This window comes from Cyprinus carpio, chromosome B24 (genome assembly GCF_018340385.1).
Source record: "Cyprinus carpio isolate SPL01 chromosome B24, ASM1834038v1, whole genome shotgun sequence".
In the NCBI taxonomy this organism is placed as follows: domain Eukaryota; kingdom Metazoa; phylum Chordata; class Actinopteri; order Cypriniformes; family Cyprinidae; genus Cyprinus; species Cyprinus carpio.
Genome location: NC_056620.1, coordinates 15,274,970 through 15,284,261, shown reverse-complemented (window position 1 = coordinate 15,284,261; position 9,292 = coordinate 15,274,970). Strand labels below are relative to the sequence as shown.

The window sequence follows — 9,292 nt, the reverse complement described above, 5'->3', positions numbered from 1 at the left end:
ATAATTTATTTATTTGTTTGTTCATCATTTTAATCTAAAAAACACGACCGTATAGACTACCATTTAATGTACTATTTTTTAAACTACTATTTACTATTATGGGACAAATAAAATATGGAAATGTGTAGGAAGAAGGCAATGAGTATATAATTATAGCATATCAAAATTTAAAGTTCAATTTGGATTTTTAATCGTATGCTACTGTAAATATATGGAGACATTAGAGTTTTTATGTGACTTACATAAAAAGGTATAATATTTTTTTTTATTCATGTCATAGTCGTAATATCACTGACATTATTTAAACTAATTATACTTTAATTTTTATTTATTTAAAAACATTATTAAAGTGGTATATGTTTTCCTGAAGGAAAAAAAAAACTCTCATGGAGTAAACTACATTTCCCAAAATGCATTGTACGATTTCCAGTTCAAAGGTTACCAATACAAGGAAGTGAAGAAAAGTTCTAAGTTACTCTGCTTAGTGCTTACAAACTATTTGGTTTAATTGGTCAAACGCCAAGTTGTTCGCGAGACATATAAAAGTACGCTAAAACAGATGAAAAGCATGTGTGAAAGACGCGTTTTATTTAGAACTTGTGTCTCGCGGACTCACTCATGCTTTCATTGACAGTACTGATGGACTGATACACCTTCATTTAAGCGACTTTTAAGCGGAAAATGTAAGATTTCATTTTTATTCACTCATACAAATATTTTCAAATGTTACTTCTGTGATGACTATGGATAGATTAATAAGTCCTTTTGAATGTACAGTCATGTTAATATGTAATGTCTTTAAGGCAAAATTCAAAAGACTTTAAAATATAACCGAATGCAGTTCAAAGTTTTGTCAGCTTTTGTCGTATTTCTTTCCTTTTTCTAAATCAGTGCCACAGCTCTGACAGCAGACACGATGAAGATGATTACATTCTTCATCGTGGGACTCATTGTACATGTAGTCTTCTTTCTCTCAATATTTGACATCTATTTCACATCCCCTCTCGTCCATGGAATGACACCACATAGTGTCCCTCTGGCCCCTCCGGCCTGATGGTTTCCATAAAATGCAGTTTGATTCTGTTTTTAATGAGACCAGGTATTCCTGGTGTTGGGGTAGCCCTGATATATTACCGATGTTTGCTAAAGGTATAACCACACACCTGTGAATAAACAGTATAGTGACATTATTTGGTAGCTTTACCAGCATGTGTGTTTTATAGGAGCCACTGGAGAACATGTGTACACTCACACTTACCCTCCAGAGCGGGAGGACTTTGCCTCCACTGATGCTTCCAGACTTGATACATGGGTATTTGATGAAGTGAAGGTAGGATACTTTTATGTAGGGGGTTTTACGTAATTAGTTTTGATGAACTAAACTTAAAAAAAAAAACACAACTGTTATTTCGGCTGTGATACATATTAAAGCATGGCCCTGTATTTAGAGGTCTGCTATTCAAAGATAAATAGAATTTTATTTTAGTATAGTGTGTTGAGAGACCTTAAACTGGCAGTTTTTATTTATACACTAAATGCATATATTCAGAAGACCTCAGATAAGATGTACCTCTAGGTGGCGCTACTGCTATTGTCAAATTCTCAAATGTAATATTTTCTGCACTTACAGGGAATATCTAGAGAACACTGGCCTGGTTGATGCTGGTGTTGCTGAAATTGTCACTATGATGGACGACTTTTATGGGCATGATAGAAAAACGGCTTATGTTTTTACATCCGACCATGGAATGACAAATTGGGGTAAAACATCTCTGTGACCTAGTCTTTATAACTTTAAAACTTAAGAAATCTGTGACTGGAAACTTTGTTAAAAAGGTTAATAAATTACTTTTATCTTTCAGAAAGAAGTCAATCTTTTAAGAATAAAAAAACAGTTGTATTTTATTGATTTATATTAGGGTTCAAGTTCAAGTCAGCATTACAAAATAACATTTTGTGTAGAAGAATAGGTCATTTATCACTTATGAATCTGTTCAATGCAGTATATGAGTATATGTTTTATAGGATCTCACGGTGCGGGACATCCATCAAACGCTGACCCACTGGTATCTTGAGGCACTGGTGTCCAGACACGCAATGGGAGAGCTCTCACAAATATGATGATAATTATTTAAAAGGTTTGTTTAATGACTCTCATTGGTCTCACACCACTTTATCTCCATATTCAAACATGGAATTGGTTTTGTCAATATTTCTTTAACCCTTCTTACATTTCAGAATGGGGGTTGGATACTTCCAGGAGAGTGGATGTCAATCAGGTGAGATTTTTGTTTAGGAAATGTCTATAAATGACAGGAACACAGTTGAGCTAAGCTGGACTTTTTATGCTGTTGCAGGCTGATATTGCTCCGGTAATGTCATCACTTTTAGGAGTTCCCTTTTCTTTGAACTCTGTGGTGAGCATGATTTTCAGAGCTTTCTGATCACGAGTTTATATCATAGAGCAGTGCAATTCTATATAGACATGCGTGCACTTTTTATATTATTTTATTAACGCATTTCTTGCATCACAGGGTGTCTTACCTCTGATTTACCTGAATAACAGCCAGCACTTTAAGGCTGAGAGCATATATGCAAATGCTATTCAGATCTTGGAACAGTTCAGGGTAAAGTACACTTTATTTTTGTGAGTTTTTTTTGTTTTGGTTTTAAGTTATTGGATAATTTTAGGTTAATGTACAACAGGTGAAAATGGTGCTATTCAGATCTTGGAACAGTTCAGGGTAAAGTACAACAGGTGAAAATGGCACAGAAGAAAGAACCAACTATATATTTTCTGTTTGGATACTTCACATTGAGTTAAAGTTTATGTCATCATTTGCTCACTCTCAAGTTTTTTCAGACCTACAGTATATGACTGACTTTCTTCCTTGGAACATATAAATTTTTTGAATTTGCCAGTACAAAGTCCTTGAATTTAATTGGTCAGGCAGTCTTCTAAAGATGTTGGTATATAGCTGCCTCTTACGTAGTTTTGTTTATCCTGAAGTCGCATGCTACCCTACGCAAACCTCCAACTAACACATGGTAAGCAAGGCAAGAGATGTTGTAGTGAGAGTGCAGCATGTTTGTAGGTCATGGTCATTGGCGTTAATATTGAGGTTAGTGGTTTATTGGTAAATAAACCAACAAAGGTAAAGTTAAAATGTATGTTATTTCCTGTATGTGTTTCTATCTGTGGTATTCAAGGTAACCGAAAGGAAACTGGGACAGATGTTTCTGTGTACAGATCTGCTTATGGCTCTGTTCTTCTTGGTTCAGTCCAGTCCTTGGACCTACTACATCTACTGCTTGCTCCCTCTGCCTGTGTGGTTCTCTGTCATGAGGAAGTAAGTTACTCGTCCCAGTTTTTATTAAAGTATTATTTTGACATTTTCTATAGATTACATTTAACAGTTTTATTAAATGATTACTTAAATGTAACAATATATGATTATTGAGCATGCACAAGTAAAGGAATTGTTCACCCAAAAATGCAAATTCTGTCATTAATTACTCATCCTCATGTTGTTCCAAACCCGTAAGACACAGGCCCAACAATGTGCAAAGGTATTCACATGACCAAGGACAAATAGGAAAATAATTTCACAAAAATGCTTAGAAAATCTGTATTTATTAATCATATTTTCAAATGTATTAATACATTTTATACCAAGTCTGTTTTTTCCTCCTCATTTGATTTTTGGAGTTTTTGTGTGTTTTCTCTTTGTCACAGATTTGAAACTCTTGCCGGACTTGTTTGAGCAATCCCCTCATTACCACTCAGCAAATGCTTTGGATATTTTTTGCTAGTTACTTTTGGAATTGAATTACTTGTAAGTGCTCGATTAGCTGTGTGCTAGACATGGTGCATGCTGTTGTCTGTGTTTGAGTGTTAGCGCTATTTTGCACTCTAGTAATTAGATGTGTTAACTATTTCACTTCTATTTCACTTCTTTCATTTCCTGTCTGCTGGTTGTGAGTTTTTTCTATCAGGCAATGTTGACCTTGGGGCTGCTTGTGCTGGCACTGTGGCCTGTGGTTTCTGGCCTTTACACAAAAGGTCTGAAAGTAGTGTTTTTTAATACTCGTTTTTGTGTTTTATACTGTAGTTCAGTTCATTGAGCTGGATTTTGAGCTGTCTCTTTCTGGCTGTGTTTCCACTGTTGCCTGTGGTGGGACAGGAACCAGACATTAACTGTGTGTGAGCACTCTTTGTTCACTTAAACCTGTCATACACAATAATTTGTGGTCATTTTCTTCATTTAAACTTTTAAACACATTCATACGCTCTGATTATTAAAGCAGAATGGCGTCAGGAAGGTTTATCTTCTAAATTGAATGGAGACGCTCTCCTCTGTTCCGAAGGGATCGTCAGCTGATCATCTGCCAGGTCATTTTTGACTCTTTCTCTGTGTCCATTTTCATTTGCATGTTCTGTGGTTTCGGTTAGTGGTCCCATGGAATGCAGCTGTAGTAAGGGTTTCATTTTGATTTTGTTTTTAAATTATTTACTTATTTTTATGATTTAATTTATTATTAGCCTGCAGTTTCCTCATGAACCCCCAAAGAGATCTGCAAATTCCAGTTGAGAAGCCCTGTGTTTAAAAATAGTGATCCAGGGTACAGTTCTGTAAAGAGTAGGTTCAGGCGAGTTAGAGAAATTCAGTATATGACATGAAAACCATTTAAATAAGGCAAAAGTAAGGGAGAATAGAAGGGGCTATAAAGTAAATACACTAGGAAGTAATGACCAAAATGCAAATGGAAAATACACATAGTAATAGGGTATCCGCTATTGACTGAGTATAATTTGCCTTTTATAGTATATACTGCATTTCCTGTTGCTGATTATCTCTGAAATTTTATGATATCTCTTGCAACAGCAGCAGACAGAAACAAGCAACATTTTGTATGTGTTTAGCTAGTAAAACCAAATAGTAAAAATCAAAACAGAACTTTTTTTTGTACACAAGACACATTACTGTTACTCTACTGCAAACTATTTCAGAATCAAATTATTTTAACCTATTTTAAATAGTAGATACAAAATCAAAAAAGATTTGATCTCTAGTAGGCTATTCCTTTCACACTTGCATTTAGCCTAAATGTAGCCTACTGTGAGATTGGAAATGTATTGTCTTGCCCCAAAATACATTTTGGTTTATATTTTGGTTTATATTTTATTTATATATTTTTTAAAAATATATTTTGGACAACTTTTTATTTATTTATTTCCATATGGGCTAAATGGGCATTACATCTAAATTTAACCTACTTTAAACTCCTCCGGGAATCTTATTTGTGTACATTTGTTTGCAGATGATGCAGGTGATGCTGTGTGCTTACACCCTGACCAGCACACACCCAAGTCTGCAGCTGAAGCAAGGCTTGCCTCTCTTTAACTAGCTTGTTAGCTTGCTCACACTAGGTTTGCCATCTCCATTCCCATGATGCTTTATTACCAATTTTAGACTGTAAAGGGATAGTTTGCCCAAAAATTACACTTCTGTCATTGTTTACTCATCCTCATGTCATTTCAAATCTGTATGGTTTTCTGTCTTCTGTGGAACACTCATAAAGTCATAAAGATTTAAAATGACATGAGGGTGACAAAATGGTGAGATGAACCCTTGATGCATGACTGCTAACCAGTGAATTGCACTTCTTCTTTTCATCCGTCCTGTTCATACTTTAACCCTTGCTCTCTAACACTTTGTTTTTTAGTTTCCTCATTTTTGATAACGTTGTTAAGTTCCACCAGGCTCTTCTCACACACTTCTGAGTATCCTGATGTCCTTAGTTTGTGTCTACCTCCTCCTGAGCACAGGGTAAAAGCCACTAACCATTAATCTAACGCCATCTAATCATTCATTTTTATGTGTCTGTGCTAGGTTTAACAGTACTTCAGCACATGTTAGATTTAGTCAAATTCTCCTCTTGAGGTTGCCTGTCTAAGGAAATGGAATTAAAAAAAAAACCACATAGTGCTTACAGCAAGCTGTTAAGTTGCAGAAGTTTTTAGTTTAGCCACTGACTGGTTTGAGACCGTTTCAGTTATACAGAGAATATTATAACGAATAATTAATAATCTAATTAAATAATAACACTACCATTCAAAAGTTTGGGGTTGGTTATTTTTTAAGGAGGTCTTACATGCCCACCAATGGCTGTTTTTATTTTTAATGCAGTAAATAGTTCATAATATGAAATATTACAAACCTGATTCCAAAAAAGTTGGGACACTGTACAAATTGTTAGTAAAAAAGGAATGGAATAATTTACAAATCTCATAAACTTATATTTTATTCACATTAGAATATAGATAACATATCAAATGTTGAAAGTGAGACATTTTAAAATGTCATGCCAAATAATGGCTCATTTTGGATTTCATGAGAGCTACACATTCCAAAAAAGTTGGGACAGGTGGCAATAAGAGGCCGGAAAAGTTAAATGTACATATAAGGAACAGCTGGAGGACCAATTTGCAACTTCTTAGGTCAATTGACAACATGATTGGGTATAAAAGAGCCTCTCAGAGTGGCAGTGTCTCTCAGAAGTCAAGATGGGCAGAGGATCACCAATTCCCCCAATGCTGCGGCGAAAAATAGTGGAGGCAATATCAGAAAGGAGTTTCTCAGAGAAAAATAGCAAAGAGTTTGAAGTTATCATCATCTACAGTGCATAATATCATCCAAAGATTCAGAGAATCTGGAATAATCTCTGTGCGTAAGGGTCAAGGCCGGAAAACCATACTGGATGCCCGTGATCTTCGGGCCCTTAGACAGCACTGCATCACATACAGGAATGCTACAGTAATGGAAATCACAACATGGGCTCAGGAATACTTCCAGAAAGCATTATCGGTGAACACAATACACCGTGCCATTCACCGTTGCCAGCTAAAACTCTATAGGTCAAAAAAGAAGCCATATCTAAACATGATCCAGAAGCGCAGGCGTTTTCTCTGGGCCAAGGCTCATTTAAAATGGACTGTGGCAAAGTGAAAAACTGTTCTGTGGTCAGACGAATCAAACTTTGAAGTTCTTTTTGGAAAACTGGGATGCCATGTCATCTGGACTAAAGAGGACAAGGACAACCCAAGTTGTTCTCAGCGCTCAGTTCAGAAGCCTGCATCTCTGATGGTATGGGGTTACATGAGTGCGTGTGGCATGGGCAGCTTACACATCTGGAAAGGCACCATCAATGCTGAAAGGTATATCCAAGTTCTAGAACAACATATGCTCCCATTCAGACGTCATCTCTTTCAGGGAAGACCTTGCATTTTCCAACATGACAATGCCAGACCACATACTGCATCTATTACAACATCATGGCTGCGTAGAAGAAGGATCCGGGTACTGAAATGGCCAGCCTGCAGTCCAGATCTTTCACCCAAACATTTGGTGCATCATAAAGAGGAAGATGCGACAAAGAAGACCTAAGACAGTTGAGCAACTAGAAGCCTGTATTAGACAAGAATGGGACAACATTCCTATTCCTAAACTTGAGCAACTTGTCTCCTCAGTCCCCAGACGTTTGCAGACTGTTATAAAAAGAAGAGGGGATGCCACACAGTGGTAAACATGGGCCTTGTCCCAACTTTTTTGAGATGTGTTGATGCCATGAAATTTAAAATCAACTTATTTTTTCCCTTAAAATGATACATTTTCTCAGTTTAAACATTTGATATGTCATCTATGTTGTATTCTGAATAAAATATTGAAATTCGAAACTTCCACATGATTGCATTCTGTTTTTATTCACAATCTGTACAGTGTCCCAACTTTTAAGTATTATAGTTTAAAATAACATTTCTATTTAAATACGTTTTAAAATGTATTGTATTCCTGTGATGGGAAAGCTGAATTTCCAGCAGCCATTACTTTTGTCTTCCGATGAATCTGATTTGGTGCTCAATAAACATTTCTTCTTATTATCAGTGTTAAAAACAGTTATGCTGCTTAATATTTTTGTGAGAACCATGATACATTTTTTTTTTCAGGTTACTTTGATGAATAGAAAGTATAAAAAAAAAAACATTGTGTAAAGTTTATGTTTCACAGTAAGAGTAGACAAACCACTGATCATACCATATCCTGTTTTCCCAGCTCTCCAGCATTGATTTGGCTGAAAACATTGACATTACCAAGATCAGGCAGCTGAGGCTGGATGACATTCGGAAATATTTCTTCTTTGCATCCTTTTGGACTACAAACTATTATTTGTGTCTTTTGATTATTAAAAAAATGTTTACACTATTATATAAATAATATAGTTCCTTAACTGTTGTAATAGTTGTTTTTCATTATCATTGCATTCTTCTGCTGTGGTAACATTGCCTCTATTAATAGGTAAGCTGCTCATTTTGAAGTAAAACTGTGCTATTAAATAAACTTAAATAAATAAATTATCTTCCCTCACAGTTTTGATTCAGGCTGAGTTTATTGCTTTTTGACCATCTTCAATCCTTTCATCATGGGTGGTCTGCTGATGTGGAAGGTATAGCACTTCCTCAACATAAAGTTTCAGATTGACACTTTTTGTTTTATTATTAGTTCCACACTCACCACAGCTATTTGTGCTATTATGCTTCGTTAACTGTCAAATCCTATTTTAGGTAATAATTACATTTGTAATTGTGATGTGCACCTTCAAAAGCATTCAAATGTCAACACAGCTGTCATCACGAAGGTACTTAGCAGAATAATTAGAACAGCAGGAAACCAACAGGTCTTTCTCTTTTTGCCCACGTTGTCTGCCGACTGACCACTTCTTCAAGGATTTGCTATATTTGGGTCCTTCACAGACACTTCCTTGTTGACTGCAGACAGCTTTGGTATCTAGTGTACTTGATTTATTAAAAAAAAAAAAAAACTCAAAGTCCAACAAGGATATGTTCTGTATGTTTTGTATATGTAGATAGATTTATGGCATTATTTTGCTTAAGTTTACATCAAATCTGCATATATTTTCTGGCCTTTTCTTTGTTGTGCTTGTCATCTCAGACTTGATATCTATGATGACTCGTAGACTCGTGTATTATTCCCCCTCATTTGAAAGATGTTTGGGATCCCTTGATGCTGTCCTATATGGTGAATTAATTCATGAGATGTTTTTTTTTTGGTTGTTTATTTGATGTGTACTTTGATATGCTTTGGATAAGCAAGGGATATTGGAAAAAGAAATAAGCCCCACTTTTGAGTTCAGTTAAAAAGAAAAACATTTTTGCAATTGTAAGAGTGAGGTTATTTTGTTTTGTGGTGTTCTGTGAAGTGTGATTTGAGGT

At 35.6% G+C, this 9,292-nt stretch overlaps 1 long non-coding RNA gene and 1 pseudogene across 4 annotated transcripts; both read left to right on the top strand.

Annotated features, from left to right (window-relative positions):
- Positions 1–1,136: 1,136 nt before the first annotated feature.
- LOC109085720 lies at positions 1,137–2,824 on the top strand (annotated as a pseudogene).
- Positions 2,825–2,833: 9 nt separating this feature from the next.
- On the top strand, positions 2,834–8,428 carry LOC122142228. Of its 4 annotated transcripts, none has more exons than XR_006158458.1 (3): positions 2,834–3,350; positions 3,737–5,831; positions 8,115–8,428. It is a non-coding gene; the product is annotated as an uncharacterized LOC122142228 (long non-coding RNA). The 4 variants fall into 4 exon arrangements; XR_006158456.1 differs by lacking the exon at positions 8,115–8,428 and having other exon boundaries at positions 2,834–3,048; positions 3,211–3,350; positions 3,737–6,282; XR_006158459.1 differs by lacking the exon at positions 8,115–8,428 and having other exon boundaries at positions 3,737–3,836; positions 4,113–6,282.
- Positions 8,429–9,292: the final 864 nt, after the last annotated feature.